The 16,189-nt window shown below is 41.0% G+C and overlaps 1 protein-coding gene across 1 annotated transcript in view; it reads left to right on the forward strand.

Moving 5' to 3' along the window:
• LOC309687883 (uncharacterized protein) overlaps positions 1 to 9,512 on the forward strand; it is a 264,343-nt gene extending 254,831 nt beyond the window's left edge. Inside the window, exon 2 of the mRNA XM_082503169.1 lies at positions 9,083 to 9,512. The gene's annotated coding sequence lies outside the window, so the exon portion shown is untranslated. The remainder of the gene's footprint in view (positions 1 to 9,082) is intronic.
• The last annotated feature ends 6,677 nt before the right edge of the window (positions 9,513 to 16,189 follow it).

Raw genomic sequence — 16,189 nt, forward strand, 5'->3', positions numbered from 1 at the left:
CATATTCTTCTGAGTTTGCTAATGAAGCATTTTGATTGACGGTAACTTTTAAGAAGGCATCCCTCTTTTATTTTTTTAACTGTTTAGTTGTCTTTCACTGCTCTGCAAAAACAGAAAAAAAATATCTTAAATCAAATTTAAGATTTTTGCTTTACTCCAATACCACAAAAAGCAATAAGAAAATAGGGAAATGGCTAATTGGATTCAGTTATATTATTCGTCTCCATCACCTACAGTTAGTTCCATTAGTTTTTGGATAATGGCATGTGCGGAGTTTCAGCTTTAACTGACAAAAGTCTTTCATTCATTTCGGTCCCTTTTATTTATAGCCCCCCATTTTTAGAGGCTCAAAAGTAACATAATTTTAATTTTTGGACAAAATCCTTTGCAGACAGTGACTGCCTGATGTCATGGACATCACTGGATACTGTTTCCTCCCTTGAGACCTTCTGCCAGCCACCTTCAGTTGCTGCTTGATAGTGCATCCTTCTGCATTCAGTTGATTTTGTGCTGCTTTTGTATGTGTTGTTTGACCAGTTTTGCAACATTTGGCTGAATCTGAGTAGACTATGGCCATATACACTTCACAATTCATTCTGCTTCTTCTGTCAGTGGTCACATCATCAATAAACACTAATGAGACCCATGCCATGCACCTTGTTTGACAGATGACATGGAATATTTGGGATCATGAACTGTTTCTTCTCAGCTTTACATGTGCACAGATTTATTCTTTTTTCCATATCTTTTCGCACTCTTGTAGAAGTTTACTAGCAACTTCTGATGTAGCCTTCTTGTTCTTGAGTGTTACCAGTAGTTGTCATAAAACCTCTGTAGTTCCATTCGGGAAGGTATCTTTCGATTGCAGACTTTCACAATGATACACCGTCCTTAAGAGTGCTTTTGTCTTGAAGTTGTTAAAACTTTTTTCTCAACGAATGATGAAATTTGTGAACATCCATTTTAGCTATCTTCTGTGGTCTTGGTTTTGGTGTGAACCTCTCCAATGCATTACTTCTCTTAGCAATGTGCCAGATTGTTGATTTGGCCCTTTTTACAGTTTTGGCATCTCCCGGTTAGTTTATTTGGGGCTTTCAGCCTAATAATGGCATCTCTCATTTGCATCAACATATCTTTGTACCTCACGTTGAGAATTCCAGTGAATAGCAACCAAATGCATGGCTAACATTCGGAATCAACTCCCGGTCTTTTATATGTCGAGTTTAAAATGGAATAATGAGATAAGAGGCCTCACTTGGCCATGGCCAGGGAGTAGAAAATTATACTGATTTAAAAGCACGAATTACTAAAAATAATGGAACCAAAATATAATAGTATAATGCTACAACCCACTTGAATAAGAAAGCAAAGCAAAGTGACCTGTAACCTGTAAGCTTAAAAATTTATTACTGAATGTGTCTTTGACAACTGATGTAAAGAAAATGTGTGATAGGTGGATATTTTTTAGAGACTCCTAAGATCTTCAGAATTTATTTATTTATTTATTTATTTTTGGCTGTTTTGTGCTGTCCTTTATTTGATTTGTTTTTTTAAGCTGGTAAAATAGTTTTAAATTTAATGTCATGAAACAGGCTCTATGCATAGAAATTAGCACCGGCATTCTCTCAAAACTGTATGTATGGTTAATATGAATGGTTAATAAATGAGGCGTCCGGCCACTGTGTGAGTTTAAATGCAAACAACAAATGACTTGAAAATACATCTAACATTTGTTAATTTACCAAATGCTCAGAGCAAAGAAAGTGCATAACACAGTTGCCTTCTCTCTCTTACTCTCAAGCACTCAGCTGAGAATATCTGCAGGGCTTCCTCTTCTACTATCAAACAGTTGTTTGTTCTCACTATCAGAACTAATTAAATATGATCAGACTTGATCCAACTATTCTTTTCACTGTAATTTTTTTCTTCTTACACACTTTCTCTCACTCACACACACACACACACACACACACACACACACACACACACGCGCGCGCGCGCGCATTTTCATGTCTTAGTGAGGAAATCCAATTGACATGATGCTTTCCCTAGGCTAGCATAAGTGAGTGTTGGTCCCCACAAGTATAGTAGCATGCCAATTTTTCTGTCCTCACAAAGATGTCTAAACACACACACACAGTTACACATGGTTGTTTGTGTATTCATAATTTATAGATTTTGATCAGACAGAATCTTTGATAAGGTTTACAGACTGGGCTTGCCCAGGCAGAGGGGGAAACAGCAGAAATAAACAGTCATAAATATATACATGGTGATACCCACTGGATGCACAGTTAATGTAACGATACTGTTTAAGAGTTAGTTGCTTACTGATTTGTGAACGAGAGACAGCATAGCCAGGAAGTGTGCTGACCCTCAGTTTGCAGTTTCTGAAAGGAAAGACTTACACAGCATTGCACTGTTTTATTTACTTATATATTTATTTATTTGGTGGAATTATTTTAATCTTGAACTGAGCAATAAAATATGAAGCTTGTACATGAGTTCAATAAAGGATGTTTGTATTCACTCATTTGTCTGCTTTCCCAGGTGGTTGGCTGCTAGTCTATTCTTTACTTCACATCCACCTTCCCATGCTGTAAAACCTGATGCTGACACCATCGCTGTACTCTTTCTGACATCTTTCTGCCTGCCTTCCTCAAGCCAATCAGCCTCCGCTCTGGGTACTTTACATCTTACTGCTCATATTTCATTCTCACTTGCAGACTCCTTCATGGAACCCACCTCCTCACTATCTCCAATTCATGCAGGTCACTACATCCAAGCCTTCATCTTATCTTCGCCACCACCAGCGTTTAGGGTCCTGCCCTAATTCCTATCACAGCTGGGATTTCATTCTGATGTGATGGGCCATCGGAGTCTAATTGCTAAACAGCATAACTGAATTCTATATATCAATAAATCATGCTCAGTTCTTTCTAAGGATCTTTCCTTATTTAACAATGATCTGCTATACTTCGATCTGTTTATGCACCTACAGAATGTCAGATATGTTCACCAACTATTTTCCAAAACTCCTCTTTGATGCAGCTTGTAGACAAAATGAAATAAATGTGAAAAACAAGACAGACAATTAACCTAAGATTCTTAAGATTCTTCAGCATCTCAATGGGAAGCATGTGGGAAAGTCTCTAAGCATGCATCAAAGTAACAAAATCATGGAAATTAACCGTGTTTGCATGTCTTTCTGCGTTTTTATGCAGAAAGACATTGATTATGTTCTACAGTCTTTCCACTCATGTCAAAAACATGTGTAGAATTTGAATCTGCACGGCTTAAACATATCTTATCAGTGAACATGATTGACAAACGAGAGGCATTGGTCATTAAATGCATTTATTTGTAGATTCCTGATAAATGGGTTCTTCACATGATACAAGCGGATGACAGCAGGCCAACTTGCTGTTTAGCTGCTTTAATCTCAGTTGGAAAACCCCCCCGAAATAACACTGAATATCATAAATAAAAAGAGCCTTGAAGCAGAGGAGAAGCAAAACAGACCCTTGTTTAACTCACTGACATTTGTATTCTAGATGTAGAGTTTTTTATCAACATTCTTCATTAACCATTAATACTAAACACTGAGGCAAAGACAGGGATATACACACACGAAGACAGCAAGATTGAGTGATGTACACGAGTATGAGACAGAGGGAGCAAGAGAGAGATTGATAGGAAAAGTAAATCTGTGCCAAAAATAAAGACTAATCCAAACTGAGTCTGATGGATAAGTTGGTAAATTGAGTAAACAAAGTCCCCCCTCTCTTCATTATGAGGTGCCAGGAAAAATCTTGTCATACAAAATGGAATCTAGAACAAGTCAGTTTGGTTCAGATGGGGATAATGTTGGATAAATATAAGCACCAGTAAGAAGGAGCAAAAATATAATAACAAGAAATCTACCCAACAAATGATGATCTCAACTCAATTTGACAGGCTTGTAGACATAGTTTTTAAAAAAAAAAAGAAAAGAAAATTTTAAAAAATAAACACCAGCTAGTGTACAAGGGAATGAAAGAGACAGAAAGATGTGAAGTAAAGAATAAAAGAAAATGAACAAAGAATAAAAAAGGCAAAATAATGAGACTGAGGCAGGAGAGAATGTGAAGCCGATAGATTAATTACTATAAGAGAAATGGGTTATGATAAATCTTTACCCTGAGTAGAAACCAAAACCTCTGATGCAAAGGAAGGCCAGGAGAGCCAAAGACCATTTTCACAAATTTAAGTTATTATTGACAGTCTAAGAATGAAGCACGACCCTCTTCAGAATAACACAAATATGAAACTGGAGACATTTCAAATTGCCTGATGAGCAGCAAGATGTATTAACATAGGAGGGTCTCTTCTATTTTAGTGTCCCGGTAAGACCAGATTATCTGCAGAGAATACCATAAAAAAAGGGTACTTTCAGCCTGTCAAAATGCATGTCACTTTTGACGATGTCAAAAGTGGAATTTTTAGACATCATCTTCATCCTGAAAAGAAAACAAGAACAACAGATGACAAAAGAATCACATGATAAAAGCGAGAACGCTAACAGCAGTCAGAGGAAGCCTGAGAGAGCAGGTAGAACAGCTACCAACAGTTTGTGACCTTTTTCATATATACTGCCTCTCATATATGTCTGCTAGCTAACCTACATTGTGTATTTTTTTAGTTTGTTTATAGTTGAGATTTTAAGCAGTTGGCTTCAGCTGAAACTTGAAGCTCGGGACTGTTGCCAAGGTGTTTCTGCAACTGTCTGAAAAAAGAACCTGATTATCTCACTCTCACACACAAACACACACAAACACAGATGCCATGTAAAATACATGTAAAAACTGTGCACTTACTGTGAGGGAACAGAAGAATGGTGATGTTTATTGTTATGTATGTATGTATTTATGCTGTTAAGTTAGCTTATTTCTTTTTTTTTTTTAGCAGTGTTGACTTTTGAACACTGAAACGCATTAGCAACACAAAGCTGGAAAGAAGTCTGTTTATTCCCCGCACGCACACACCTCCCATTTACTGGATCCCTTTGAGGAGAAACTGAAGGGGAAGGAGACATGTGGCAGTGGCAGAAAAGATCATATGGCATCTGCTCTAGTGTAAAATCTTAATATGGGGTAGAGTATTGGCACCCATCGCCTCACTAGCATTGACATGCTGTCAGAGTTGTTCTGGCAGAACACTAAGTGGAGCACACTTGTCCAGCACTGTTCCCATGAGTGTTGCAGCATGTCCCTTCCCACTTGCCATCCACCCTGGACCACATTAGCAATGCTGTTATAGAAATGCGAGAACACAAACATGGTAGAGCAGATCTGTTTATCAGATCTTCAGCCAAAGATCTGGTGAGACGCACTGCTGCGGCTCAATTGGTAAGGAAAAAAGAACTAGAGCAATGAATAGGCAGCACAGTCATTTCCAGAGATCACTAAACGGCAGGGGTCCCTGGCATAGACCAGAGGGAAGTTGTTTTTTTCTTATTAATATTATTATTTTAAATCATGATTACAATATTATCAACAAGTACAGCTCTGTAATTACAAGGAAAAACACACTGTGGCCCTTTGGCACAACTTGAAAATATGGCTAAAAACACATTGCCTGCTACTATGATATCATATGTGTAACCAATGCACAAGAACATTTCTCATAATGAGAAGCCTCAAAGCCTTTATTAAAAATGAAACACACACACACACACACACATACACACACACCATACATATATGGCTAAACAGGGCTGACTCAACATTTCAGCATTAAAACTGGTTAAGGACAGATTATTACAAGACTTATCCATAAGAGAAAATGTTAACACGAGCTGTGTTTGTTAGTCAGGCTGTCGTTAAATCAAAAGGACTCTAATACTACTGTTTGAATTCATAGCTATTTTTCAGAAATTGTTCATCTGACATCATTATTTATAACCTTGCTGGTAGGCTCAACCAGATAACAACAACTGTTACTTTTATTGCTTTGTAGTAAAATTTACAAATACAGTGGGGCAAAAAAGTATTTAGTCAGCCACCGATTGTGCAAGTTCCCCCACTTAAAATGATGACAGAGGTCAGTAATTTGCACCAGAGGTACACTTCAACTGTGAGAGACAGAATGTGAAAAAAAAATCCATGAATCCACATGGTAGGATTTGTAAAGAATTTATTCGTAAATCAGGGTGGAAAATAAGTATTTGGTCAATAACAAAAATACAACTCAATACTTTGTAACATAACCTTTGTTGGCAATAACAGAAGTCAAACGTTTACTATAGGTCTTTACCAGGTTTGCACACACAGTAGCTGGTATTTTGGCCCATTCCTCCATGCAGATCTTCTCGAGAGCAGTGATGTTTTGGGGCTGTCGCTGAGCAACACGGACTTTCAACTCCCGCCACAGATTTTCTATGGGGTTGAGGTCTGGAGACTGGCTAGGCCACTCCAGGACTTTCAAATGCTTCTTACTGAGCCACTCCTTTGTTGCCCGGGCGGTGTGTTTTGGATCATTGTCATGTTGGAAGACCCAGCCTCGTTTCATCTTCAAAGTTCTCACTGATGGAAGGAGGTTTTGGCTCAAAATCTCACGATACATGGCCCCATTCATTCTGTCCTTAACACGGATCAGTCGTCCTGTCCCCTTGGCAGAAAAACAGCCCCATAGCATGATGTTTCCACCCCCATGCTTCACAGTAGGTATGGTGTTCTTGGGATGCAACTCAGTATTCTTCTTCCTCCAAACACGACGAGTTGAGTTTATACCAAAAAGTTCTACTTTGGTTTCATCTGACCACATGACATTCTCCCAATCCTCTGCTGTATCATCCATGTGCTCTCTGGCAAACTTCAGACGGACCTGGACATGCACTGGCTTCAGCAGCGGAACACGTCTGGCACTGCGGGATTTGATTCCCTGCCGTTGTAGTGTGTTACTGATGGTGACCTTTGTTACTTTGGTCCCAGCTCTCTGCAGGTCATTCACCAGGTCCCCCCGTGTGGTTCTGGGATCTTTGCTCACCGTTCTCATGATCATTTTGACCCCACGGGATGAGATCTTGCGTGGAGCCCCAGATCGAGGGAGATTATCAGTGGTCTTGTATGTCTTCCATTTTCTGATGATTGCTCCCACAGTTGATTTTTTCACACCAAGCTGCTTGCCTATTGTAGATTCACTCTTCCCAGTCTGGTGCAGGTCTACAATACTTTTCCTGGTGTCCTTCGAAAGCTCTTTGGTCTTGGCCATGGCGGAGTTTGGAGTCTGACTGTTTGAGGCTGTGGACAGGTGTCTTTTATACAGATGATGAGTTCAAACAGGTGCCATTCATACAGGTAACGAGTGGGGGACAGAAAAGCTTCTTACAGAAGACGTTACAGGTCTGTGAGAGCCAGAGATTTTCCTTGTTTGAGGTGACCAAATACTTATTTTCCACCCTGATTTACGAATAAATTCTTTACAAATCCTACCATGTGAATTCATGGATTTTTTTTTCACATTCTGTCTCTCACAGTTGAAGTGTACCTCTGGTGCAAATTACTGACCTCTGTCATCATTTTAAGTGGGGGAACTTGCACAATCGGTGGCTGACTAAATACTTTTTTGCCCCACTGTATAACCTTGATTAAGGTTTTGTGAACAATGTGACAGGATAGGTAACATGTGCATAACAAATAATAAGCAAAAATAGAAAAAGGCTTAGTGCAGGTTTGTAAAACAAAGCAACTGATTTAGTTGAAAAGACTCCTTATCCCCCCCTAGCCAAGAATGTCCTACAGTGTGGACATTTGGTCACAAAATTGAAATTCTGCTCTATATACTTTATCAATCCCATTCAATTGGGGGTGGAAAACACAATCTGTTCGTCTTAAAATAATGCTAAATTAATTTTTATATTGGTCCCACGGCTTCAGGTGAACAGATGTGATGTGTTTTGCTATCATTTTTCCATATAAACTATTATTAAACTTTTAAAATCATCAGAGAAAAGCAGAAGCTTAAATGTTCCAAAGACCCACACAAACATGCAGTACTCCATACTCACATATGTACAGTAATGATTCAATTCAGTTCAGTTTAATTATATTTATATGGCACCAAATCACAACAACAGTTGCCTCAAGGTGCTTTAAGCTGTAAGGTAAAGACCTTTCAATAATACAGAGAAAAAGAAAAACTCCCTTTCAACAGAAGGAAACCTCTGGGAGAACCAGGTTCAGGGAGGGGTAGCCATCTGCTGCGACTGGTTGGGGGTGAGGGTGGGAAACAGGACAAAAGACACACTGTGGAAGAGAGTCAGAGATTAATAATAACTCATGAGTAAAGTCAGAGTGGCGTATAAACACATGGTGAGTGAAAATACGTGAGAAAACTAGAAACGCTCAGTGCCTTATGTGAAGCCCACAGCAGGCCAAACCATTTGCAGTGTAACTACAGGAGGATTCAGCCTGACCCAGCCCTAACTATAAGCTTTACTAAAAAAGGAAAGTTTAAAGCCTAAACGTAAAAGTAGAGAGGGAGTATATGATGTGCTGAATTTCAGTTATTTGGGATCCCCATTTGTTGTCATAAAAAGCACGCAGAGTGGATGTAGTCGAAAAAAACAATGAAGCTCCAGCAGAACTACCAAAAAAAATCTGCATTCTATCTGAACGCCACCAGATGGCGATAGCTGTAGCTGCAAAATGACTTTCTATAAATCAAATCAAATCAAATCACTTTTTATTGTCACATCACATGTGCAGGCACACTGGCACAGCACATGCGAGTGAAATTCTTGTGTGCGAGCCCCACAAGCAACAGAGATGTGCAAACACAACAACACAAACGAGCAAAATACAAGAATGGCCAACCTGAAACTAATAAATATATGTACAATATATAATAGTGTATGCATTTCTGGATGTGTATACTAAATATTTTCCTACGTGTGTGTGTGTGTGTGTGTGTGTGTGTGTGTGTGTGTGTGTGTGTGTGTGTGTGTGTGTGTGTGTGTATACCCACAGTGGAGGTGGTGAGTGACAGGAGAATGGCGGCTAAGCTGTCATCCCTGTTGGACAACGTCTCCCACCCCATGCAGCAGACTGTGACAGCACTGAGCAGCTCCTTCAGTGGGAGACTGCGGCACCCACGGTGTGGGACGGAGAGATTTCGCAGGTCTTTCCTCCCCACTGCTGTCAGACTCCACAACAAAGACTTTAACTGAACAAACACACACATCCACACATGTGCAATAACACTAAGTGCAATAATCCTTTCTGGCATCGTTGTATTTTTACTCAGTTGTATATAGCATTCGTATTCTATTTTTATCTTATTGTATATTTTTATTCTATTTTATTCTACTGTATATAGTATATTATTTTATTCTATTCTGTACAGCTGTGTACTGTATTTATTCTTATTGTATTCTAATTTTTGCGTCATAACTTTTGCACTGTCCACTTCCTGCTGTGACAAAACAAATTTCCCACGTGTGGGACTAATAAAGGTTATCTTATCTTATCTTATCTTACACATTTTTACAAATTAAATAGTAAAAAAATAAAATAAAATAATAATAATAATAATAATAATAATAAAATATATAAAATATACAGAGTTGAATATGTGCAAAACAAGTGGCATTTATATACAGTGTGGAGTGCATAATGTTGAAGTTCCAGTAGTGAAGCTGAGGTGTCTATGACGTGTTCAGCAGTCTGATGGCCTGATGGAAAAAGCTGTCTCTCAGTCTGCTGGTTTGGGACCGGATGCTGCAGAACCTCCTTCCTGATGGAAGCAGTCTGAACAGTTTATGGCTGGGGTGACTGGAGTCCTTGATGATCCTCCCCGCTTTCCTCAGGCAGCGCTTCCTGTAGATGTCTTGGAGGGAGGGAAGCTCACCTCCAATTATCCGTTCAGAGCACCGCACTACTCGCTGGAGAGCTTTGCAGTTGTAGGCGGTGCTGTTGCCATACCAGGTGGTGATGCATCCAGTGAGGATGCTCTCAATGGCACAGTGATAGAAGGTCCTGAGGATGCGGGGGCTCATGCCGAATCTTTTCAGTCTCCTGAGAAAGAAGAGGCGCTGCTGCGCCTTCTTCACTGTTTTGTTTGTGTGTACTGACCACGTAAGATCCTCAGCCAGGTGTACGCCAAGGAACCGGAAGCTGCTCACTCTCTCCACAGCAGCGCCGTTGATGGTGATGGGGGTGTGTACTTCTCTGCACCTCCGGAAGTCCACTATCAACTCCTTTGTCTTTGCGACGTTGAGGGTGAGATGGTTGTCTTGACACCAGTGGGTCAGGGCGCTGACCTCCTCCCTGTAAGCCGTCTCATCACCGTTGGTGATAAGACCCACCACTGTAGTGTCGTCCGCAAACTTCACAATGATGTTGGAGCTGTTAGTGGCTGTGCAGTCGTAGGTGTAGAGTGAGTACAGGAGAGGGCTCAGTACACACCCCTGTGGAGCACCAGTGTTCAGTGTGATGGGGGATGAGGTGATGCTGCCCAGTCTGACCACCTGGCGTCTGTCAGACAGGAAGCTAAGGATCCAGCTGCAGAGGGAGCTGCTCAGTCCTAGATCCTGCAGTTTCCTGTCCAGCTTCGAGGGAACGATGGTATTGAATGCTGAGCTGTAATCTACAAACAGCATCCTCACATACGTGTCTCTCTTCTCCAGGTGTGACAGGGCAGTGTGTAGTGTCAGGGCTATGGCATCATCAGTGGACCTGTTGTGGCGGTATGCAAACTGTAGAGGGTCCAGTGAGTCGGGTAGTGCAGAGCAGATGAAGTCCCTGACCAGCTTCTCGAAGCATTTGCTTACGATGGGGGTCAGGGCTACAGGTCGCCAGTCGTTCAATGAGGAGATGGTGGAGGATTTGGGTACAGGGACGATGGTGGCCATTTTGAAGCAGGCTGGGACTACAGACAGAGAGAGGGAAAGGTTGAAGATGTGCGTGAACACTCCAGCCAGCTGAGCCGCGCATGACCTGAGGACGCGGCCGGGAATCCCGTCCGGACCAGTAGCTTTGCGTGCGTTCACCTTCCTGAAGCACTTCCGCACATCCTCCTCAGACACAGTGTGCGCACTGACGTCATCCGCGGTGCGCACACTGTCCGGTCTCATGTTGTTCGCTGTGTCGAATCTAGCGTAGAATACGTTTAGATCCTCACACAGAGAGGCCGTGGTCTGCGGTGTGCTGGTTTTCCCTCTAAAGTCTGTGATCGTGTTTAGTCCCTGCCACATACTCCGAGGGTTGTCAAACTGTTGTTCCACCCTGTCCCTGTACTCACGTTTGGCTGCTTTGATCGTCTTCCGGAGTTGGTAATGTGCGTGTTTGTAGTCCGATGTGTTCGCGGAGGCAAAGGCGGTGTTCTGTGCCGCCAGTGCCGCGCGAACATCTCCGTTAATCCAGGGTTTTTGATTTGGGAAGGATTTGACTGTTCTGGATGGGACGACATCTTCCACGCATTTCCTGATAAATCCACAGACTGAGTCTGTGTATTCATCAATGTCTCTGGCGGCCACGTGAAACATTTCCCAGTCCGCGTGATCAAAACAGTCCCGCAGCGCAGACTCCGATTGGTCCGTCCAACAGTGCACCGCCCTCCGGGTTGGAGCTTCCTGTTTCAGCTTCTGCCTGTAGGCGGGCAGGAGCAGGATGGAGCAGTGATCTGATTGGCCGAATGGGGCGCGGGGGAGGGCTTTGTATGCATCCCGGAAAGAGGTGTAACAGTGGTCGAGTTGCCGGTTTCCACGTGTGTTGAAAAGGATGTGTTGATGGAGTTTTGGTGAGACTTTCTTCAGGTTTCCCTTATTAAAGTCTCCGGCTGTGATAAACGCTGCCTCTGGGTGTGCGGTTTCCTCGCTGCTGATCGCGCTGTACAGTTCCCTGAGTGCACGGTCAGTGTCGGCTTGTGGGGGAATGTAAACAGCCGTAATAATCACTGCTGTAAATTCCCTCGGTAGCCAGAATGGCCGGCACTTAATCATCAGGTACTCCAGGTCCGGTGAGCAGAAGGATTTGACCGGGTGCACGTTCGCATAATCACACCAGCTGTTGTTGATCATGAAACACACACCACCGCCTCTGCTTTTCCCAGTAAGATCCTGTGACCTGTCCGCGCGGTGCACAGAGAACCCCGGCAGTTGTATTGCGGAGTCCGGTACTTTGTCCGATAGCCAGGTTTCTGTGAGGCAGATCACGCAGCAGTCCCGCATCTCTCGCTGGAATGAGATCCGTGCCCGAAGCTCGCACAGCTTGTTCTCCAGAGACTGCATATTAGCCAGTAATAAACTGGGTAACGGTGGTCTGTAAGTGCGCCGTCTCAGTCGAACCAGAACGCCAGATCTTCTCCCTCTGCGTCGGCGTTTGCGGCCTCCAGGGCCAGAGAACAAAGGTGTCTCAGGTGAGATGAATGGGGGGTCTGCAAACGGAGCGTCCGTGTTGCAAAACTTGAACTCCGGAAAGTTATAAGAAAGACCGTCTTTTATGTCCAGTAAGGTTTGTCGGTCGTACACAAGGAGACAAGTGCTGCTCGTGAAAAAATAAAGGAAAAGTAAAATTAAACACAGAAGAAAGCCGTTGCTTGGGGGAGCTCGCGACGAGGCTGCCATACTCGGCGCCATCTTGATCACACAAAAGTCTATGGGAAACATATTTTAACTACCTACGTTTTTGGGCTCAGTCGCTAATCTTGGATCATACTGAAAAAAAAAAGTATTCGGTAAATCCTTGGTCATGTTTTTTTGTTTAAATGGAGGAATATCTGTAGTGTGAAAATCAACATTCGTTGGCTAATGAACTTTTCTCACAAGCCTTTAGCCATTGAGCATACAGTTTCACTGCCAGACCCAACTTTCTTTGTCTCACTCAGTATTTTGCAACCAAGATAGTGACATAATAAATATTAATCTTTAGAGTTTAAAATATAATTTCAGAAACCAATGGGTGACACCACGGTAGCATCATCCATCTTTTTTATTTTTATTTATTTTTTTATTAGTCCTTTATTTATCCAGGTAAAAAATCTAATTGAGATTAAAAATCTAATTTCTAAGAGAGACCCTGGCATCTTGGCGACAAAAGTCAAAATACGTGTATTTTTATACTGGCTATTGTAGTCAATGCCATGTTCTGGCCCACTTTTAATCAAACTTTTTAAATTCGACCTAAACATATCATTGTCCATGTGTTGGGTTTTTGGAGGACTGCATATAAGCCTGGTTGCATAGGTTGAAAAACTATTTACACTTTAGCTAGGAAAATTCATAAACAAGCAGCATGAAGTAGAACCTTGTTTTACAAGCTTCTGTCTTGTTTAGCTTTTTGAAAAGAAACAAGTTAAAACTTACATTTTACTGTCAAACAACAGTGGAATCATGAGTAGGCTTAGAAGTCAGCTTAAATATGTTTCACAGAAGAAGACAACTGGAACCCAGTGACTCTGTTTTGGAGCTTAGAAATATGTCATTAAAATTTGTAAATGTGCCTTGATTTAATCTTCGCTTTCATGTGGGAGAAGGAAGCAATAACATTACATCAGGGAGAGAACATGCTGCAAAAAGCGCACATTGTTCTAACTGTTCAAGTTGTGAGAGCGCTGTACTCAGTATGTTTTGGAAAGCTAAATGCACAGAACAATTTGCTTACATAATGTGATATGAGTCTCCCTCATTTTCCAAGTATACTGTACAGTCAGAACTCAATTTCCAAAAAAGTTAAATAACAACAAAATGCAGTGAGTTTAAAAATCTCATAAATCCATGTTTTATTCATGATAGAACTTAGAAAATATAGCAAGTGTTTAAACGTACAAAATGTACCATTTTAGGAATTTGATGGCAAAAAGATGTGTTGGTGTTCAAAAGCCCCAATGTACCCTCACACCATCAGAGACTCGTTTTTTATAACTATATGGTGATATCAAGTTGAATGGTTCCTTTGCTCTTTAGTCCAGAGAATATTGTGTCCATGTTTTCAAAAAAGAATTTCAAATTGTGATTTGTGTTACCACAACAGATGAAATATTCAGTGTTTGCAATTTTACACCAAAGAAGCTTCAGCTCTTTCTTTTTAGTGCCACTTACCTATCCAGCCTTTTTTGCTCCGTCAGACATTGCTGAAATGTGTTGCTCCCTTCAAATTTAAAATGGGATCATATTCTTTCAGAAAATAGTAAATTTAAGGCGTTTGAAGTATTTTCTGTGTTGTTTTGCCCTATGGGTTTATGAGATTAGCAAATCTTGCAATTAGCATTGTGTTTTTATTTGGATTTTATACAGCAACCACAAACTGGGTTTTATAATGATAGCACCACTTTTTGAAGATGAAAATATTCATATTCCATTAGCTTGTGGCTACCAAGTTAAGAACCACAGTTATAGCCAATTATATAAGGTTTTGTCACACCATTGCCTTCTGGTAGTTTTGAAGCACCGCATGTAGCCATTGCTTTAGGAAGCCATTAATGTTTCCAACATGAAAGAGATGTTGTGCATGCTGCTGGAAAGGACACTTGTTTTCTTCAATGTCGTTTTTTCATCAGCACATGCAGTATGTTGTTCCAACATACCTGCTGTGAATCCAAGCTGAATTTAGCTGCCATCTATGACAAAAAAAAGCAATTTACTTTCAGAGCCTTCTTTCAGACCCTACTGCCAGTGAAAAACTGATACTTAAACAACAGATGTTTGGCAAAGTCCAGGCATACTGTATTACAACAGTGAATAACAGTATAAACGACAGACGGCTTAAAGTGGATGAGTAAAGGGAAAGACTGATTTACAAAGTCAGATAAATAATGTCACTTTTGTTGATGCCGATAAATAATATAATCCCTGTTGATGTCAGTGTGATTGGCTATAAATATAACATCCTGATGGTACAGTTTCCTGGTGCTGCTTTGCTTTGGACCTTTTAACCCCCCACAACAGCTCAATGACGCAGCTCCCTGGGAAACAAATTGCATCTCTGCTTGTCATTATCACATTGACTATGCATCAGCTGTCAACAAAGGGCCACAGTACGCATTTGCTCACACACACATACACACCCTCATCGTCTTTATTCTACTTGACTAATCTCCAAACAAAGCTGTGAATGTTAGCCTCTAAAATCCTTTCACTTTGAATTTGGTTGAAAAAAATCCCTGGAGAAGCGCTAAGAAGGACGATGCAGGCAAAGAAAGAGATGAAGAGACGAGCGCTGGCCAACTCCTACTGAGACCCTTTTGATAGATTCAGTTTGTTCGAAGAGGGTTTGGTTCATTTGAAAATATCTCCCCAAAAGACTTTGGGTATTTTCTGTTTCTATTTGTATGTGACTCTATCTTTGCTCTGTGGTGCATACTACATGCATATTGTACATGTGCACATTATTGTTGTGTTTGAACAAGATAATGGCTCCACTGTGTTTTGTGTGCGTGTGTGTGTTTGGGTAGTCCTCATTATCTGGATGTTGGAGTTCTTATTGTGTAATCTTTCTTGTATCCTTTAAAGAGCTATTAGATTACCTTGATGTTTTACAATACAGTAAATTGGGATTACTGGAATCCCGGGACTAATACGATTAAGCTTGCTTTTTCACTGTTTAAAAGTGTACATAGTGTCAGATTGTACAGCTCCCGACAAAGCAAGGGAGTCCTGGTTTCAAACCCTCAGCATGGCAAATAAATAATTAGACCCCTGTGCTTTGGGTCCACATGTAAAAGAACTGAACTCCAAAAGGATGAACGTTATATTTGTTTACAGGTTCTACCTCTTGCTTCTACAAAAGAAGAGAAGAGAAGAGTTGTAATTAGTGAAAGTAGGACATATGTATGAGGTGACAAGAAGTGACATTGAGCTTGGAAACAGAAAATATACAAGGAGCTTCTGAGGTTTTGCATGAAAGTTCAGATTCTGTTTCTGTCATCTTCAGCCTAATTAAGTATGTGTGTCACATTGTGAAAGACGTGGGCTGAACTTTATTTCCATACCTGCTTGAGTTTTACAGACATTTTTTTCTGTAGGATAATTGTCTTCACAGATTTGGTTCTGATGAGGTTTTATCGGCCAGCATAAGCACGGGAACTCTGTGTGGCTGTCTTGGCTTTCTTTAAGAACAGGAATAGGCTGGTTTACACACTCATAGAAACTGTACACACTGTAAAGCTGTATATTGGCTTGACTCAGCTGTTCCTGAAACCAGTCTTTATAAAG

Source organism: Aulonocara stuartgranti (assembly GCF_965226115.1).
Source record: "Aulonocara stuartgranti genome assembly, chromosome: 14".
NCBI classification, from domain to species: Eukaryota; Metazoa; Chordata; class Actinopteri; order Cichliformes; family Cichlidae; genus Aulonocara; species Aulonocara stuartgranti.